Source organism: Chanodichthys erythropterus, chromosome 20 (genome assembly GCF_024489055.1).
Source record: "Chanodichthys erythropterus isolate Z2021 chromosome 20, ASM2448905v1, whole genome shotgun sequence".
In the NCBI taxonomy this organism is placed as follows: Eukaryota; Metazoa; Chordata; class Actinopteri; order Cypriniformes; family Xenocyprididae; genus Chanodichthys; species Chanodichthys erythropterus.
The window spans coordinates 30,940,025-30,960,976 of NC_090240.1; the positions used below are offsets into that span (position 1 = coordinate 30,940,025).

The following is a 20,952-nucleotide window of genomic DNA, read 5'->3' on the forward strand; positions in this document are numbered from 1 at the left end:
AACTCCACTTCCACTCCTAGACAAGCACACACCCTTCCACACCCACATCAATCACGTTTTCAGGTGACTGGTAAATGTGACTGGATTTAGGGAAGCCGTCAACCTCTGTTGCTCTCTTTGACGGGGATTTATCTCACTCTAACGTGCCCCCATGATCTCCTAGCTTTCTCTTTTCCTCTTGATCCTAGCGTGCATTTTCATTGGCGGGAGTGTAAGCGCCGAGCTGAGCTGGATGCGCTTATTCGAGCGCGCTACGTGCTGGTAAAGCCACGCTGCATGTGCCCTCTGCATGTGCCGAGGAAAGCGCTGTCCTACTGACACACATTTTTTGCAAAACACAGCGTGAGAACAGGCGACATGAGAGGCACGCACATGTACTGCAGGAGGGGCTCTGCGTGACTGCTGCCGCGCGCCTCTTTTAAAATCTCTTCCAACATGTGAATGATGCATAGAGTCATGAAATAATTAAACAAGTGCACGGAGAAAAACAAAAACAAAAAAACAAACAAAACAAAAAAACACACGAGCTGTAGCAGTAATATGACATAGACCTACAACAAAAAAAAAGAGAGAAATATAACACAAAATATCAAAAAGCAAATATTGCAATCAATAATAATTCATTATATGCAGCTATAACTTTTATCACAAATGTGATAACTAGAAACATCCGACAAAATGCTCTTATGTGATCTAAACAAGTCTAGTTTTATTCTTGCCTGAATCTATGCTAGTGTGGTTTTGTTGTGTTCACTTGTTTACCCAACAGCTATAGCAAAAATATGATATATGAATTTTAGTTTGGAGGACAGAATTCAAAGAATGTATTCCAATTTGAGAGTGCTTTGAAACAATATAAAACACATGCTAGAGAGCAACAAAAACTTTGGATTTAAATGTTTACTGAGATATAGCTCACTTGTGACAAATTCCCTTTGTGACAACTAGCCCCGGTCTTCTCTCTCTCCACACACTTATACGCAGTGTTTCTTAGTAGTTTGTTTTGCTTTACCGAAAGCATGTGATTGAGCTACTTAAACTGAAATAACGGCAAAACAGCGGCCTCTAGTGGTCAATGGACAAGCATTACTGTTTTTACACCTGAATCAAAAACTTTTTTATGTAGGCCTAATTGTGGTAGTTTAAACAAATATTAGGCAAAATATAATCATATATTTTTATTTGACATAAAATGCATAATATTTTGCAATATATAATCACATATATTTTAAATATATTTATAAAAAATATATATTTAAAAAAGTTAAACCTCGTATGGAATGCGTGTTGAATTATAAATATGCTTTATAAACTTGATATTTAGTTGGCCAATCACTTAATCTTTACAAAGCCTTGTAAACAGTAGAAATAAATCTTATACACTTTAAAAAATTCCTAAACTAGTGTTGTGCTACTTGAATAAAGTTTTAGGTTATAGTGAAAAATTACCAAGATAGGCCTAATCCAGTAAAACACAAAATTCCCTTTCATAGTGTTTGCAATCAATTCATAATAATAAATATAGCTGCGAGCAGCAATTATCGGGGTTCAAGCATTTCAAGGCCTTTAAGCACATGCGTAAAAAGGTATAATGTTTTAATTAGCAAGCCTGTTACCATCTCGATCATAGATGGAAAAAACCATTTACATCAAATACAGGCAATTTACCATAGGGATTATGCAGTTTTTAACAGCTATCAAGGTTGCTGAGCCAAAAACCTAGGACTAGTTCCCTAAAGTTGGTTTTTGAAATAATCTCCAATATTTAACGAATGATCCAATGGACAGCGTAGGTCCTAGAGGCAAAGTTGCTCAGAATGAGTAGTTCTACTATGCGGCACTAATGTCATGGACGTGCGCGAAAAATCGCGCAATACAATCCTTTATGCACGTGAAAATCGCGAAGGCGCCCCCTGGTGGCTGATTTCTTTCGAATTTCTCACAGGCCTGTAGTGCCATGAGTCAAACAGGCCCAGCGAGTTTCGTTCCGATCAGCCTCCGTTAACCTTGACTGATAGCTGCGCAAACTTCAGTGGCCGACAGCGGACATGTTTTTCGCTATGTCAATGTCCTCACAGACACTGCATGCCAATTTTCAAGTCTAACGGTTAAGTAGTTATGGCCATTTTCATGTTTTTTCCTGTTATAGCGCCACCAAGTGGCCGCATCCTTTTTCACGCGACCACAGAATGAGCTCTTAAAGGTAGGAACACACCAAGCTAATGTTCGGCTGTCGGGCAGTTTTCTCAGTGTGTTCCATACCGTCAGCTGAAGTTGGTCCTCATCGGCTTTTTTCGGCCGATTTGACATGTTGAATCAGCGTCGGAGCTTGTCAGATGGTCCGTCAGGCCATCTGATCATACTGATTGGCTGTTCAGCTACTGCCACCTGCTGGTACGGAAAGGCATTTCATCTTGCGCAGGCGCAGAACGGACGTGCTACTTGGCCGTCAGCTGTCGAGCGTCGGTTTGGTGTGTCAGGGCAACTTTGGACCCAGACGCTGCCGACGTGAGCCAACCCCGCAGTCTGCTTTCGTCACCACTAGTTCATCGGTGTTAGTGTGTTCCTGCCTTAAAGGAACACTCCACTTTTTTTGAAAATAGGCTCATTTTCCAACTCCCCTAGAGTTAAACAGTTGAGTTTTACCGTTTTCGAATCCATTCAGCCGATCTCCGGTTCTGGCGGTACCACTTTTAGCATAGCTTAGCATAGTTCATTGAATCTGATTAGACCGTTAGCATCGCGCTTAAAAATGATCAAAGAGTTTTGATATTTTTCCTATTTAAAACTTGACTCTTCTGTAGTTAAATCGTGTACTAAGACCGACAGAAAATGAAAAGTTGCGATTTTCTAGGCTGATATGGCTAGGAACTATACTCTCATTCAGGCGTAATAATCAAGGAACTTTGCTGCCGTATCATGGCTGCAGCAGGCGCAATGATATTACGCAGCGTCTCTCACATACATCTCCATGGTTGCAAGGCACGTTCCCTGTGCAAGCAGGGGCTCACGGGCGCTGCGTAATATCATTGCACTGCTGCAGCCATGGAATGGCAGCAAAGTTCCTTGATTATTACGCCTGAATGAGAGTATAGTTCCAAGCCATATCAGCCTAGAAAATCACAACTTTTTATTTTCCGTTGGTCTTAGTACACAATTTAACTACAGAAGAGTCAAGTTTTAAATAGGAAAAATATCAAAACTCTTTGGTCATTTTTAAGCGCGATGCTAACGGTCTAATCAGATTCAATGAACTATGCTAAGCTATGCTAAAAGTGGTACCGCCAGAACCGGAGATCGGCTGAATGGATTCGAAAACGGTAAAACTCAACTGTTTAACTCTAGGGGAGTTGGAAAATGAGCCTATTTTCAAAAAAAGTGGAGTGTTCCTTTAAGCCCAGAACACGCAAAGTGGACGGTCGGCCGTCGGCCAGTTTTTGTTCGTCGGCAGTTTTTTCAGTGTGTTCCGCACCATTGGCTAAGTTGTTCCTCGTCCTCGTCTGACATGTTGAATCGGTGTCGGAGCTCGTCGGTCAGACAGGTCATCTGATTATTCTGATTGGCTGATCAGCTACTGCCACCTGCTGGTACAGAAAGGCATTTCTTCTTATGCAGGCACACAGCGGACGTGCTACTTGGCCGTCAGGTGTTGATGTCTATAATGTCCAGACGAGTTAGGAGTTATAACCATTTTTGTAAAAGTTGCTCCATCCACTTTGAACGTTTTTTGACATTTCAACTTTTTTTTGACAACTGTTGGCAGTCAGACTCCAGAGAATCTCGCTGCAATGGTTTGGTTTTTGGGTCAAAAACTTAGGACTAGTTTGCAAAAGTAGTTTAAAAAAAATCCACGTCTTTGCCAGGGCAACGAGCGAATCCAGAATCAGACACTTGAGCCTAGTCTAGTCCTAACGGTTATGAGCCATTTTTTTACAGTCTATGGCCATTTCATACTTTTGACCGTTGTAGCGCCCCCGTCAGGCCGATTGGGGCGAGCCCTGGTGACGTTGTAGACGGTGTGAGTACCACCAGCCCTCAAAGTTTCAAGTCTCTACGACTTTACAGTTTGGTCTGTCCGATCACTTTTAGGGTAGAATGCTGATCCTTGGAAATTTTAACAATTGCAATAGGGTAAGCGCAGTGTTTACAGTGCTTTCTAATACACCGTCTGTGACTGCAGCTAGAGAAATAGTGATGGCTTGATATTGTGGCTTTATGTTGTACTTCCTATGTTGACCGCTAGATGTGGCTTTAATGCAAGAATTGTCCTAAAACTTCAAATCTTAATTTAGCATTAGGCCACAACATGAGATCAGACTCACAACCCTCCCTTTCAATTTTTTCTTCAGTTCTTAATATTGTACATTTTTATCATGAAATCACTCACCCTATACACACAAATGCCTGTAAATGTGTACGTATCTGAGATAATTATCATTAGGCAACAGGAGAGACTAAAATATGCTTTTATATTAAAATATTCAAACCAGCAGTATGCAACTCAACATATAGGCTAATGAACCTCCTTTCAATGACTTTGTTTGCACATTGAGAAGAATCCCTATCAAAGTCAGCTATGAACATTCTTGCTTTTCTGAATCCATAAAAAAGCCTGATTACAGCTTGTACTCTTGACACATTGATTGAAATGATACATTTCACACAAGATAGAAATAATCTGAACAGAATGTGGCGCCTTACGTAAACCCTGTTTCTGTGGTGTTTTGACAGTTGCCAGGGTTAATTGGCTGTGTTAAATTTGGAGATCTGTTCCACAGCTATGAACCCATGACTGTGGGCAACTCGCGCACCAAGGAACATGTTATGGCAGGGCACGCCGATAATTACAGAGAGAGAGCGGCAGTGTTTGTGAACCGAACAGGGGCTGCTGCCAACAAGCACACAGTAGAAACACCTTGTGCCTCGGGCTAGGCAGACAGCCATCAGTGTCTGTCATCTTTCTGCCCACCAACATTTACCTGCTCAAACTCTTTCGCTCTTTTATTGAAAGATCACTGTTTGTGAAGTCATGCCAGATTCTCTGAGGCTGATGAGCAATTTAACAAGTTTATACCAAGCTCCCTGTTAGGCAAAAGGTGCTAGTGTGGTGAAGAGGATATATGGTGGAAAAGTGTAGATGCGACTTTTAAAATGCTTTCAGATTCTAGAGGCGCTCCTGTCATGATTTATAGCTTCTTAAAGGGATAGTTCACACAAAAATGAAAATACTGTCATTTACTCACCCTCATGTTTGGTTCATCTTTGAAATATAAATGAAGATATTTTTAATGAAATCAGATTGATTTCTGTCCCTCCTTTGACAGTCCACACAACTACCATTTTGACGCTTCAAAACATTCATAAAGAGATCGTAAAACTAATCCATATGAATTGAGCGGGTTAGACCAAATTTTCTAAAGAGACACAATCGCTTTATATGATGAACAGATTGAATTAAGGCTTTTATTCACACATAAACATTCATCAACTCACACATCAGTTGTGGTAAACAGAAGCTCAAGCATGCTTGCGTGATACGCGAGAGCCAATGAGGTTCATTCTCATGTTCTCACGCGTCAAGCAAGTACGGTTGAGCTTCTGTTTATGTTCGTGATCAATGTTAATACGTGAATAAAAGCCTAAATTCAATCTGTTCATCATATAAAGCGATAATGTCTCTTCAGAATATTTGCACTAAACCGCTCGATTCATATGGATTAGTTTTACGATCTCTTTATGAACTTTTTGAAGCGACAAAATGGTAGTTGCGTAGACTGTCAATGGAGGTCTTATGTCGAAATTTGTTTTCCCTATGTTTCCCCTTAGGCTACTGGTAGGGTTAGGATTAGGGTTAGGTTTAGGGTTAGACAGTCCATAGGAAACATAAGGGTAACAAAATTTAAAATTCTCTCAGATTTTGTTTAAAATATCTTCATTTGTGTTTTCAAGATGAACGAAAGTCTTACGGGTTTAGAACAACATGAGGGTGAGTAATTAATTACATTTTTGGGTGAACTAAGAGCTCGTCCACACGGAGACGTGTTTAGCTGTATACGTAAAAATTTTGTATCGTATCGCCGTTTCGTCCAGACGGATCCGGCGTTTTGGGAGCCTGAAACTGATATTTTTTGAAACCGGGTCCCAGAGTGAATAAATCTAAAAACGACACCCTCGCACTTTTGTGCGTACAGCCAATCCGTATATTTTGTGAAACAATGATGTCATCACCCTACGTCTTGACCCTAGTCAGACACCGCTACGTCACGTGACAGCAACAACAACAATGGCGGACTACATGCTTGTGTTCATGCCGCAGAAGCTACTGAGCCTATTAGCTTTACTAAAATGCAGCACTCAAGGTTTACGCGCATGCTCCAAGTCTTCTCCGCGTTTAGTGTATCTCCGTGGCAGAATTACAGCGCCACATATGGTCTGGCATGTATGCTACATCGTTTTGAGTCAGTTTCAGTGATTTCATGTGTATAAACTGCAGTTATTTCTTGAGATGACGCAGTGTTTACTGAATTTTTTTAGGACGAGGGGGAAAAAAAGATTGGATAGGGAAAGCTCTGGCTTTGTGTAGATGTGGCCTAAGTCTTTAAAAGTGCAACCTGTGTTTTATGAGATTTTTAACAAATGTGACAACTTACCCCAATATTATCTGACAAAATGCTGTTATCTGATCTAATCACAGTTCAACATTTAGGTAAAAAAGAATAAGTAATTTTTTCACATAAAACAAAGCTTATTAGAGTAGCTATTACAAGAAAATACAGTCTTTCTGCTTCAAAAATTCATGTTTAATTAAATTAGTTAGCCATTTCTTAGTAGGCTAATTATAGTGAAGTTAACATTGATTCAAAGTCATATTTTTTCTTCAGCGTACAATGGCAGTTTTATTTGCTAAGGAGAAGGCATTGAAAAGGGGACCTTTCCTCTCGAGCACAAAGATTTGCCTCAATTACAGAATTGCTTCCATATGTGGATCTGGCAGTTTCTCTCGCTGCCCCCTCCAGCCCCTCTCTAGCTCCTTCCTTTCTTTCTCCTCGTTCTCTCTCCTTGTCTTTTAGCGACTTCCTTCCCCGACTTATATCTGTTTTTTAGCCGAACTATATTTTTCCGCGTTGCTTTCTTTCCCTTAGTCCCGCGAACGGTTTCGAAAAGGCCACCTTTTAAAACAAAGCCCGTCTTAATCAGAACATCCTGGTACTTTTGGCAGCGCGCTTCACGTGTGCTGATTCAATTAGAGCGAGAGAGCGAGGGACAGAACGCGCCTGGATCAGAAAACGAAAGGGAGAGAGAGTTGGAGGGGGGGCATGAAGGGAAAGAAGCGAATGAAAAGAAGAAAGAAAAAATGTGGTTTCACCAAAAGAATTCGGACTGGAGGGAGGCAGCCTGGTGAGTGCAATAGGGAAAGGTGGAAAATGAGAAGCGAAGGAGAGGGAGAGAGCGAAATGTTTTTTGACAGAGGTCGGTTCAGAGAGGGTTCATGGTGACATCATGGCTGATTGTGAGGAAAGTATAGACAGGAGGGCCATTCACCTTTCATTGGACACATATGTTGGAGGGTAGGCCGCGCTGCTCATTTGCATGCGCTTATTGGCAGTCTGTTTGGACCTCCGAAGCGCGCTCGCGCACACAAACACACAAATATAAATTGGCCTACAAGCATGCGCACATATGCAACCGCAGATTAAATATGACATGTGGCCTATACATTTACATGAACTTTAATGCAAAATATACACCTCAGCCTGCCCCCTTTTTCCCCTTATAGCTTTTTCCCAAAAGCTCTCTGTGTTATTTTTCCCCGTGTATGTTATTTTTTTCATGTCAGTTGGAGTCGAAATGTGTACATTTTGCCAGACGGAATGAATGAGGCCTTTTATAGCCGTGCGTTTGACTTTGAAACAGAAAACTGATGCTTTCCGTGTGCATGTGTTTATGTATGTGTCTTTACGTGTGCGTGCTTTGAGTAAATGTGCGTTTGCTTATTTGCGCGCGAGGGGTGCGCGCGCACATGCCGGCCTCTCGCTTTCTCCGCATGTCTCGTTGCAGCACAAAACTTCACATGACATCAATCTGCATGCAAGGAAATAGTGATCTCATTACAGGCATCTTGTTCCTGATTAAAACCTGCCGTAGCCACCAGCCTCTCTCTCTCTCTCCTCCTCCCTTTTTCGCTTTCTTCCCCTTCCCTTTTCCATCCACCAGTCCTTGGCACAAATTTCTTAGTGGAAATGTTATTTGTTTATTTATTTGCGCTCTCAAGTCGTGACGATTACCAGGGAAAGGCGGGTAATAGATGAAAAAACATTGAAGTAGGAAGGGGGAAAAAATGAATCAGAGGCCTTTAAGATGAGTTAAGATGTCAAAACAAAGAGTGACAGATGCAACTGTTGTGAAGAAGAAAACATGGGGGGGAAGTGGAGTGAATGACAGAATACTTCTCGACTGTTGATGAGTGTATACCACATCCACCTTGTTGGCATTGAGTCATGTGTTATTATTTGACCTATGACGTATTAATAACAACCACAACAAATAAGTAATTTACTGAAGGTGTTTCAAGAACAGTTTAACCCCAAAGAATAACATTCAAACTTGAAAGGAGCCACATGGTTCACAATTCTCTCTTATTTAAAAAAAAAAAAAAAATTAACTGTCTCTTCAACACTGTGCCATTATAGGATAGCAAAGTGTTCATTTGCATACTTCAGAATCTCAGCAGATGCAGTATGTCATCTGATTATAGTCCACCTAATATTTTATGACTAATACTACTCATTTGATGAAGTGCTTATTCATGCATAATTGAAGAAAGAGTCATTCAGATATTAGTATTCTGTATTCAGACTGTATAACTTTCTGCCAGGACATGTTAAATTTATGGACATTTATTTGCTATGCAGACTTAAAAATATGCATAAAACACCTGTGAGAAATCAATACGACAATTTCCTCCCTTATGGAATTTTGCGGTATTTATAATAAATATATATCATTATTTTTTTTTTAAAAATTCATATGCCCTCATAATCTTTGATCATAAATAACTTCTCCTCCCTCTTGCAACGACATCCAAGGGCGTCGGTTTGATTTTGACATTAGTGACTGGGGGTTTTTGCATTTATGATAGACTTTTGATTGCAATTTCATGTCATATAAAACCTTTATTTATATATTAGCCAACACACTTATAAAGGGAGTATTTATGTCAGTATGTGCCTGACACAATAATTACACCATTTTGATTATGTAGACCAACAACATTACAATTTAGCTGTCTGTACATGATAGAATTGATAAATGGATTTACACAACAATTGCATAATTTCATGAGATTAATGTAATTTTAAATGCAAAGTATATAAATAAATTATGAAAAAGCTTTTTAGGGCCACAAGATTGTGAAAAATATCATTATTATTAATTGTTTTGCCCTTGATATTGTACTTTCAGAATACATTAAAAATGTTTTTGTGTGGGGGAAAAAGCGCACCCTACACATAAAAACAAGCTGCGAACCATTTATTAATTATTTTATTGCTGTTTTACGCATTAGTAAATCAAGACTACACATTGGTTCACTTAGTACATGGGGTGTCCAATCCTGCTCCTGGAGGACCACTGTCCTGCAAAGTTTAGCTCCAACCCCAATTAAACACACCTGAACCAACCAATCAAGCTCTTACTAAGCATAGTGTGTTGAGGCAAGCTGGAGCAAAACTCTGCAGGACATTGACCCTCCAGGACTGACTTTGGACACCACTAGCTTAGTAGCATGAAAAACAAAATGGTTATTCATATTGAGAATAAATTATGTACAGAAAGCGAGCAAAGAACGTTCTCCATCACTGACACGGTCAATGACTTTAGTCTCAATTAAGCTGACTACACTGCACAATGAATCTCTTATTTATTGTACATCGTATCTGCACTTGTTTATGATGAGAGAAGTCGTGAACGTGCAGAACTGAGTGCTGAATGTCAGTGAGCATGTGCTGAATGTGCATTTCTTCTGCACTGGGTGACTAATTTACACACCTTTGATTGGCCATTGCATTCATGTGCTAAACAGACACATCTGTGATTGGCTGTAATGCTCAACGCTTGATGCAACCTGAGCAGATCTAAATGTAATGCTGTAATAGACACTCTTCATTCATTTTCACATTTCAATTTAATCGCAACAGTTGATCTAAATTATTGCAAGGGACAATCAGTAGTCGCTGGGTATTAGTAGGGACACTCACATGAGATCACAGCAATAGTGAACCCCAACGATCCAATCAGTACTACATTACCACTACATTTTTTTTCTTGTTGAAGAAGCCGTTTTACTCTGATATACTGTACGTCACAATAGGGAAGAAAAGACTATCGCTACTTCTGTTTCATGCTGACGCTAACAGTACATTGGGCCTTACTTTTACTGACTTTTCTAGGAGTGTACTTCACATTTGACATACTGCGTTTTGCATACTACAGATGAAAGAATTCTATATAAAAGCAGAATAAGAGGTAATGGCGAGAATGAAGCAAGTGAAAGTGAAATATAATGTGGAAAACTGATGGAAAAAGACAGAAAGACAGACTGAGAGATACACAGGTAGTGTAGGAGAAGAAGGAGAGGAAGAGAGAGATAGCAGTCTGATCTATCTTCATTATCCTCCACTCTGCAGTCTCCCAACACAGAGATCATAAATCTCAACCTCCAGCACACTTCACTGACAACGAAACACAAACACTGCTAACCTCTGACCTCTCTCCTGCTACTGACACACAGACACATACTCACTCAGAGACACGCGGAGAATGACAGCACCTACTGTAATATTATTTGAACTAAATGCTCAGTCGAATATGTAAGTGTAAGTAAACCCGTTTACTAAAATAGCTTCATATGATTTGATAAGGAGGCTCTTGCATTTAAAGGATCAGTTCACTTCAGAATTAAAATTTCCTAATAATTTACTCACCCCCGTGTCATCGAAGATGTTTATGTCTTTCTTTCTTCAGTCGAAAAGAAATTAAGGTTTTTGAGGAAAACATTCCAGGATTTTTCTCTATATAGTGGACTTCATTGGGGACCAACAGGTTGAAGGTCCAAATTGTTGTTTCAGCGCAGCTTCAAAGGGCTCTACATGATCCCAGGCGAGGAATAAAGGTCTTATCTAGTGAAACAATCAGTCATTTTCTAAAAAAATAAAATAAAACCTTTTTAACCACAAATGCTCGTCTTGCACTGCTCTGCGATGTGCCACGCATAACGTAATCATGTGCATCGCACGTATCGTAGGCAGAAGTACTGATCCAGTGTCTACAAAGTGAACATGCAAAGACTAAGCCAAACACCCTTTACAAAAAAAGGTAATACAACAATGTCGGATGATTTTGAAGTTGGAGAAGAAAATGAGAAGTACTACCGTGGCTCAGGTGAAAAAAGTGCTCTATTTTCATGCACTAGTTTTGTACTTAATATACTAAAAATTGTTCTTTAGTACTTCTTAAGAACATCTAAGTGTACTCAACTGTGCTATTTTGAGCCACCATGAAATATGAACTAAAATGTGCTTTTAATATACTATCTCTGTATTTAAAAAATGTTTTTAGATACTACTTATAGTACACCTGAACCCATAGTGTACTACAAGTGGTAACTAAATATATTTTAATATAAAAATATTGTTCTTAAGATTATCTTAAGAAGTACTAAAGAAGAATTGTTTAAAATTAGTGCACGAAAATAGAGCACTTTATGTACATTATAGAAGTGTACTTTTTTTCACCTGGCGGTACCGCCTAAATCACACGTGACCTTTCCAACATGATTACGTAATGCATGTGCAGTGCAAGATGAGCATTTGTGGTTAAACAATATATCATTTTTTTTTTTTTTCGAAAATGACCGATCATTTCACAAGAAAAGACCCTTATTCCTCGTCTGGGATCGTGTAGAGCACTTTGAAGCTGCATTGAAACTGCAATTTGGACCTTCAACCTGTTGGTCCCCATTGAAGTCCACTATATGTAGAAAAATCCTGGAATGCTTTTCTCAAATACCTTATTTTCTTTTCGACTGAAGAAAGAAAGACATAAACATCTTGGATGACATGGGGGTGAATTTTAATTCTGAAGTGATCCTTTAATCTCATGTCACCATTTTGTTTTTTTGAAAGATTTATTAAATAACCTCATATTTTTAGTTAACACATTTTAAACTAAAATTTAACTGTTTTGTACAGATAGTTTATATGTTATCATAGAGTGATATGCAGATGAAGCTGCATTGTACGTTCGTGTGGCAAAGCAAACCACTTCCTGTTGACTTGTGTATTGAGACCTATAATGCCAGCCCTGCTAAAGTGTCCTACTTGAACACTATATAGCTCAGTTTAGTAAATGGTTTTATCTCAGCAAATAAAAATCTGTTGAGTTTTGAATGCTGAGAATGTTTTTAAATGTTATTTGACAGGAAGTTCATATTTAGTCCAGTACCACCTGAATGGAACCTTTGTACACAGCAAAGTTGTTAACCTGTCAAAACATCAGAATATGATCATATGTGAATATATTGTATATTGAGAGTTCTATTTGATTTATTTTCAAGACTTATTTGACTTATTTTCAAGACCGACATGCCACCTCCCTGATCTCGAGATGGCACCGTCAAAGAGGAGCCAGTTAAGGTGTGTCTTCACTATGAGGTTTGTGGGGGTTTCTTTTAACCAAAGCCAGTGCAGAATGGCAGCTTTAGGAAGAACCAGGCAAACGCCCAGAACCACAAACAAGCCAGCGCAGAACTGCTCCATACAAACACAAACTCCACACTGTACTGATATAAAACACATAAACCGGCATATAGACGAACACACCCTCGGCACTACGAAGTTTGGAACTTCCCATATTTACAGACTCCCCTCATCAAAAAGATGCCATTTTCCTGTGGACTTTTGAAGCAAATTAATCATTCATGACAACCATGAAATGATTCATCAATGAATGTTACCTGTTTTATGCTTTTCAACTCGAAATGGTTTAATCCAATTAATTTGCATGTTAACTTGTTTTCACATTTCATATTTAACACTGTTCATACCTTGAGTTTGTGATCCGTCACCATGATTTAGGGTTTTTTAATGCTGTTTAGTGCATGTTATTGCATTTTGATGCAGGCATTTTTCACCACTGGAATAACATGCCCCAATAAATCGTTCATAATAAGACCAGTAACATGCATCAGTTACTTTGAGGAGAAACTGTACTCACTTTAAGGAGTTACTCATTGCCATTCCTACATCATGTGCTACTCAGTGCATGTCACTTTGTTAATACAAGTTCAAGGAGTGAGAAAAAGAGGGAGAAAGAAAGAGAGGCAGAGAATTAAAAACAGAAATTTAAGCTTGCCTCTGTTTCTTCCCTCTAGGCATTTTGTGGCTTGTGAAAAATGTGCTGTATATTTGAAGGGTGGAGTCACGTGACCCAGACAGGGTTCATGAATCAGAGCGCATAATTATTTCTAAGAGAGACGAAAAGAAGAGAAAGAGGGAGGGAGGGAAAGAGAGAGCGAGGCAGAGTAAAGGAAGAAGATAGAAAGAAACGACCGCGTAGTGTGAAAGTGACTCTGATGAACGGAGAGCGCGAGCTTCTCTTTTCTTCTCCTCGCGGATTTCAGTCACACCGGGTGAGTTTAACTTTCACAGAAGCGTTCAAACGACGTTTTGTTAAAGTTTACTCTCTTATGTCTGTCAGATATGACGCATGTAACAACCGGAGTGATTTAAAACTAAACTTGAGGAGATGCAATAGAGAAGCGAAAGAGTGATGAAAGAATCGTAACTTTTTGTTCGTTCGTTCGCTACGCTCGCGCGACTCGGTTCTCCTGAATTCATCTAATTGTAGCGCGTGCGCTGTGCGTGTGTTTTCATTTATTTTCGTATCGCGTTGATGTTTGGCGAGCAAGCGTTTCCTTGATCCGCGATGCGTTCGACGAGATGTCTGCGTACCTATACCTTTTCCTAGTGAGTTGTACCTTGACATATGTAAAACATTTCTTTGACAGGTATAGTTTTCTTTCTAGCCTTAAGTGTTTATGCAGTAGCCCTGTGGCTTACACGTTTCAAGTATGTTTTTGTAAATGTGAGATTAATGAGTTCGAGACAAAATGTTGTGTACCTACAACCTGTGGTTAAGGGATTCACAAGCACCTCATGCAACATAAAAATGTTTTGTGAGTTTAGTTGGATATAGGGGATAACATTTAAAAAAAAAAAAAAAAAAAGTATTTTCTTTGCAATGGCAATGAATGGTGACTGAAGATGTTGCACCTTAAAATGGATGCAAACTCACCATAAAAATCACATCATATTCTAAGTCTGTTGAAGCCAAATGAGAGCGAATGTGCAAGGAGCAGGTTGAAAGGTTTTCATCCACTCATCATTTTGACATCTTCCCTTGCTCTTAATGAGAAAAGTAGTCATTTGTGAACTATTTTGATTTTTTTATTGATCCAATTCACAAAACCGATCTTAATGATTTTTTCCGGTTCTTGAGTTGGCTCAATAGTCCAGACACAGGAACATTTTCGGTTAAAAACTTTAATTCATATGGCTTCCGAAGACTTATGAGCATATGAGTCATGTGGATGCTTTTATGAGTTATTCTGCATCCCTCTTGAGGTTTGAAAGCATTCAGTCCACATTCATTATAATTACATGGAAAAGACCGACTTGGAATTTTTGCAAAACATTTTCTTGTATGTTTTGCAGAAAAATAAAATATAGTGGCACACTTTTCGTTTTGAGCGAACTATCCCTTTGCATTTTGGCATTGTACAGTGAAATCACTTTGAACAAGTATTCACTTTGTTCTATTTTAAAAAGTAACAAAATGCATACAAATGCACATAATAGGACTTTATGTGTTACTTTTCTATTGATTGGTGAACTTACAGTACAGTGAAACTCATTGCATTGACTTTAGCACCTGTTCTTTGTGCTTTTCTCTGACTCACTCTGTGATCTGAAAGAATTTGCTTTCTTTTGCTTTTCAACATGTTGTGTGTGAGATTTTCATGAGTTGAACAGTTTTTTTTTAAGTTTATGCCAGCAGTGTTTAATAGCGTCAGAGCCAGCCGTGATTTATGAGCTCCTCTTTTAACGTGTGACAGAATGTTCACATCCAAACTCACATCTGGGGCCGAGGAGAAGTCTGAGCGCGTTACAACATTAAAAACAACAGACTTACTCCACACATGCACAAACAAATGTATGCACGGCTTCTTTTTTTTTTTAAATGAGAAAGGAATGGGCCAGCCCTATTCTGTCTTGAGCTGTTTATGTCTCACAGATCAGCAACATGAGTTTACATGAACTCAAACAAAAGAAGCAGAGACAAGGAAAAACAAACTATTGTCAAACCAGATATTCACGTTCCACCAAAACCAAAACTCCCACTCTGACTCCAGCGGGACTGTGGAGTCTGATCTCAGACGTACAGTAACTGTAATGGAATACGGGAGTGTCTTAATGTGTTTGTGTGTTTGGGTAAACTGCTGTCATTATATTCTTGAGTGCGTTTTCCTTGTTGAGTGACAGTGAAATGTGTCTCTGTATATCAACCAACCCTAACCGCAGTATTAGATTGACAGTGTTACTTTCTAGATCTTCTAGTTTAGACATGGTAATGTTTTTATGATCAATAGAATGGCCCTTTGCTTTTTGCATGCAGGTTTGACTTGTTGCTTGTTACTATATGAATAAATGAATGCATGGTTAGACCACCCCACTGTCTGTCTTTCAGTCTGTCTAGATCACAATTTTACTTCAGTCGTCATAGCTAATCTGGCAGCTTTCTGACTTGGAATAGTAAATCCAGGAGTTTATCCCTGACTCTCTCAGGAATTTTGGGGGGCAATTGAATATAAGTGGCAGGGAGGGGCTGAACAGGTGGTTTATGGGGGTTCTGGGAAGGTGGAGGGGACTTTGTTCTGTACTCTGTAATTATGAAGGAAACCATCAGATCACTATTTCCCTTGTATATTTTTGCAGGTGTGCAGGGATGTATCTCTTTGACTGCATGTGTATATAAGACTTTATATGTCAGGCTGTGTGTGTGTGTGAAGGGGAGAGAGTGTCCGGCATCTGCTTATGGAAGTTCCTGTGTGTGTCAGGGCTTTTATTAATGTGACTATGTTAGTGTGTGTTTATACTCACGAGCGTGAATGCTTCCCTTTGCCAGTGCTACTGTAATGAGCGCCATCTATTACCTTCTATTGCCCTGATTAAATAAACTGCGTTCATCTGAAATGGCTAGTTTAGCTCAGAGGCCATGTCATTTGTTTTTATAAATCTGATTTCTTGTCTGATTACGCTACGTAATAAACCGCAACTACAATCTAGTGGTGATCATGTTAATGCTCTGATCCTTAACCGATTATTTAACCTCGTTTCCCACAGAGGAATACTACATACTGCGGGCATAAATAAGCTCACTGGCCGTGTTCGCTTTCTCTCCGTTCAGAGGTTTTATGGGTCTTTAAAAAAAAAAAAAATTTTATGTTGTTTATTCATACTTGCAATGTGCCTGTGCTCATCTTGTCCACATCACATTGCGGAACAGAACTGTCAGAACAGTCTTTCGTCCACTCTATTTATCCCATCACTCTTTCCATTGCTCTCTCTCGGTCTTCCATGTGTCACAACCACTTCCAAACCTCTGAAGTTTGGTTATTTATTTATTTATAAAAAGAAGAAGAAAAAAAAGAACTTAGAATCAAGGAATCCAAGTTACAAGTGTGACTTGCACCTGTGTTAATTATTATTATTATTATTATTATTATTATTATTATTTCAAATATTATTTCAATCAAAATTTTTGCTAAATTTCACAAATAGTTATAAAGAAGGAACAAGTAACAGATTGAATTAAACGTGAAAATTAAAATTAATATTAATTAAAAACAGTTATATATATATATATATATATATATATATATATAAATTATAATATTATTAATATTGTTATTTTAAATATAAAATATAATATTAATCATTAGTTTATTATTTTTTTCAAATTAACAGTAATTTATGTAGTAACAATAGTTTATATATATATAACATTTGAATTAATGAATAATTTAATGATATAATAATGATATAATAATTTAATGAAAATGAAAATTAATATTAATTAAAAACAGTTTCTAATATATATATATATATATATATATATATATATATATATATATATATATATATATATATATATATATATTATTAACATTGTTATATTAAATATAAAATATAATATTAATCATTAATGTTTATTATTTTTTCAAATTAACATTTTTTTAACAAATTAATATATATAACATTTGTTGTTTTTTCAAAGTAGTTTTTAAAATAACTAACGATAACTTTTTCTGATTATTTTAAAAATATATAGTAAATATGTAAGAAATATATGTACATTTATTTTTAATTATTTATTAAAAAACTACATATATTATTAAAATTAACATTAATTAAAAACAGTTTATACTAATATATATATATATATATATATATATATATATATATATATATATATATATATATATAAATTATAATATTAATATATTATAGTAATTATAAAATATGATATCATTCATTCAAAAAGGTTTTATATTTTTTTTTCAAATTAACAGTAATTTATGTAGTAACAATAGTTTATATAAGGTGTTATATGTATATAATAAATATACACATTTTAATAAATAAATATTTTGTTGTTTTTATAAGTAGTTTTTAAAATAACTAACAATAACTTTTTGAAATTATTTTAAAAATACATAATAAATATGTATAGAAATATATGTACATTTATTTTTATTTATTAAAAAACTACATATACTGTATTATTTTTTAAAAAACATTTTATATATAATTATAATATTATTAATATATTATAGTAAATATAAAATATGATGATATTCATTAAAAATGTTTTATAATTTTATAAATATAAACATTTTAATTAATAAATATTTTGTTTTTTATAAGTTGTTTTTAAATAACTAACAATAACTTTTTCAAATTATTTAAAAAAATGTATAATATATGTACATTGTAAAAAATGTAATATGTATAGTATTTTTGGTAATTAATACATAATTTAAATGGCAGTGTTAAATGATATGCAGTGTAATTTGAGGTAAATGCACACATTTATGGTTTATTGTGAATGAAAGTGTATACTTGAGCCTTACAGCTGGGGCTGTGACAGTACATAATATACTTTTTTAAATTATTACTTGAGGGGCAAGTTATACACAAGTGGTGTGATAGATATTATTATGGCATTGTCAGTGTTGTACGATGATTGGGTGTGAAGAATGTTTGTTCGGTGCCAGGAAAGGGCTCAGTGTCAGACTGGTTTTAATTGATGGGATATGTGACTCCGAAGCAGAAGATCATCTATCACTCTTAATGTTGTGCTACCATTTGACCTGTCAGAAGGCAGAGGAATTCGAACGTGTCAGTTTTATCTCCCACAATAAAAAGGTTTATGAAGGGCTTTCGCAGAAATGACTGCCTGATGACAATGATACGCTTTGTTTAATTTTGCAGCGGTCCAATTTGGCAAGGCTATATTTTACTATTGTTTATTAATGCCGCTTGACAGCACTGTAACCACTGTCCCCTGCTGTGGTGCTGGGATAGGGGATGAAGAAAAAAACATTGAAAAATAAATACATTAATAATGAAAAAGTTATCTTTCTGCATCTGCGTGTTTTTGTATGTGCGTGTTAATGACGTCTGGCCTTCAGCACTTAGTTCTGACCCTCCTATGGCCATGTGACCTCCACAATGCCTGGAGGTTCCTCAGCCGCAGACTTTCCACACAATGCGTCTCGTCTCCCAACATCTTTCTTCAATTGATTCCACATAGATTTCATTCAAGGTTACAGCACAATGTGTTGTGTCTTATTGTAATGTCTCCCGTGCATAACAAGCGGACAACTGGTTTTATCCATCAGGGTTTGCTGTAAACATCCCTCGGACACATATGCTTATGTTTTATGCAGGATATGACAATTATTTTTCCACAGAAAATATGCAAACTACAAGCAGATCTCTTATTTTTATGGTCAGATGTTGTTTGTGTTTTCTGGTCAATTTTTTGCGTATTTAAACTGTTAGTGTGCCTCGGAAATGCGAGGCGTTTTTTAATTCAGAGTGTACGACTCGGCACGGCACGGCACGCTTCGGCTCAGTTTGTTTTTCCCCTGCAGTTAATACCAATTCAAAGTAGGTGGGATTATAGATTAATCATTAGAGTTGCGCAATCTCTACTGCCAATGACACTGATAGTGAAGATTCTCTCTGACCAATCAGTGATCTGCAGTGTTTACACATCACATTTTAGTATCGGTGCGTCTCGCTTGGAACCACAACCGAGGTGGTACTATTTAAGCAAGCTGTACCGAGCCATACCGTGCAGTGGAAAAGCGCCAAAGCGAGTCGTAATAAGCCGTACACTGTAAACCCGAATAAGTTGAGCTGTTCCGAATTTTAAGTAAGCAGAATGATCAAGTTTTGAGTTTGTAGTACTCATGCATGTTAGTTGCTCCTAATTTGAGGTACTGAGTTAGCTAACTCATACATTTTGATAGCAGAAAACATAATAGATTTAGTTAATTAACTTTTTTATTTTTTTATTTTTTTAGTTCTTTCAAATTAAATGAGTTATTTACTTAATAAGTTGTCAGAATTTTAAACTTTGAGTTTCTTAACTTAATAAATTCTCATTCAACTTTTTTTAAGTAAGATTTTTATTTTGTACTTGTACATTTTTATTGTTCTTAAAGGTGTCATAGAATGATTTAATATACGTTTAAGGTGTCCCCTGAATGTGTCTGTGAAGTTTCAGCTCAAAATACCCCATAGATTTTTTTAATTAATTTTTTTAACTGCCTATTTTGGGGCATCATTAAATATGCGCCGATTCAGGCTGCAGCCCCATTAAATTCTCGTGCTCCCCGCCCCCGTAGCTCGCACTTGCCTTAAACAGCATAAACAGAGTTCACACAGCTAATATAACCCTCAAAATGGATCTTTACAAAGTGTTTGTCATGCAGCATGTCTAATCGCGTAAGTATGGTATTTATTTGGATGTTTACATTTGATTCTGAATGAGTTTGATAGTGCTCCGTGGCTAACGCTAACATTACACACTGTTGGAGAGATTTATAAAGAATGAAGTTGTGTTTATGAATTATACAGACTGCAAGTGTTTAAAAATGAAAATAATGACAGTCTCGTCTCCGTAAATACAGTAAGAAACGATGGTAACTTTAACCACATTTAACAGTACATTAGCAACATGCTAACGAAACATTTAGAAAGACAATTTACAAATATCACTAAAAATATCATGATATCATGGATCATTTCAGTTATTATTGCTCCATCTGCCATTTTTCACTATTGTTCTTGCTTGTTTACTAGTCTGATGATTCAGCTGTGCAGATCCAGACGTTAATACTGGCTGCCCTTGTCTAATGCCTTGAACATGGGCTGGCATATGCAAATATTGGGGTCGTACATATTAATGATCCCGACTGTTACATAACAGTCGGTGTTATGTTGAGATTCGCCTGTTTTTCAGAGGTCTTTTAAACAAATGAGATTTACATAAGAAGGAGGAAACAACAATGTTTGAGACTCACTGTATGTCATTTCCATGTACTGAACTCTTGTTATTCAACTATGCCAAGGTAAATTCAATTTTTCACTTTAAAGAGATAGTTCACCCAAAAAATGAAAATTATCCCATGACCCTCAAGCCATCCTAGGTGTATATGACTATCTTCTTTACGTACAGTCGTCCACCGGAAGCTAGTTATTTGAATTTATAAAGTTTTAAATATGGATATGTTTCTTACAAAAACGCATTGCTTCAGTTCAG

At 37.1% G+C, this 20,952-nt stretch overlaps 1 protein-coding gene across 1 annotated transcript in view; it reads left to right on the top strand.

The window, feature by feature from the left end:
* Window positions 1-13,567: 13,567 nt before the first annotated feature.
* The window catches only part of rarga (retinoic acid receptor gamma a), a 64,306-nt gene continuing 56,921 nt past the window's right edge, over window positions 13,568-20,952 (top strand). Inside the window, exon 1 of the mRNA XM_067372037.1 lies at window positions 13,568-13,687. The gene's annotated coding sequence lies outside the window, so the exon portion shown is untranslated. The remainder of the gene's footprint in view (window positions 13,688-20,952) is intronic.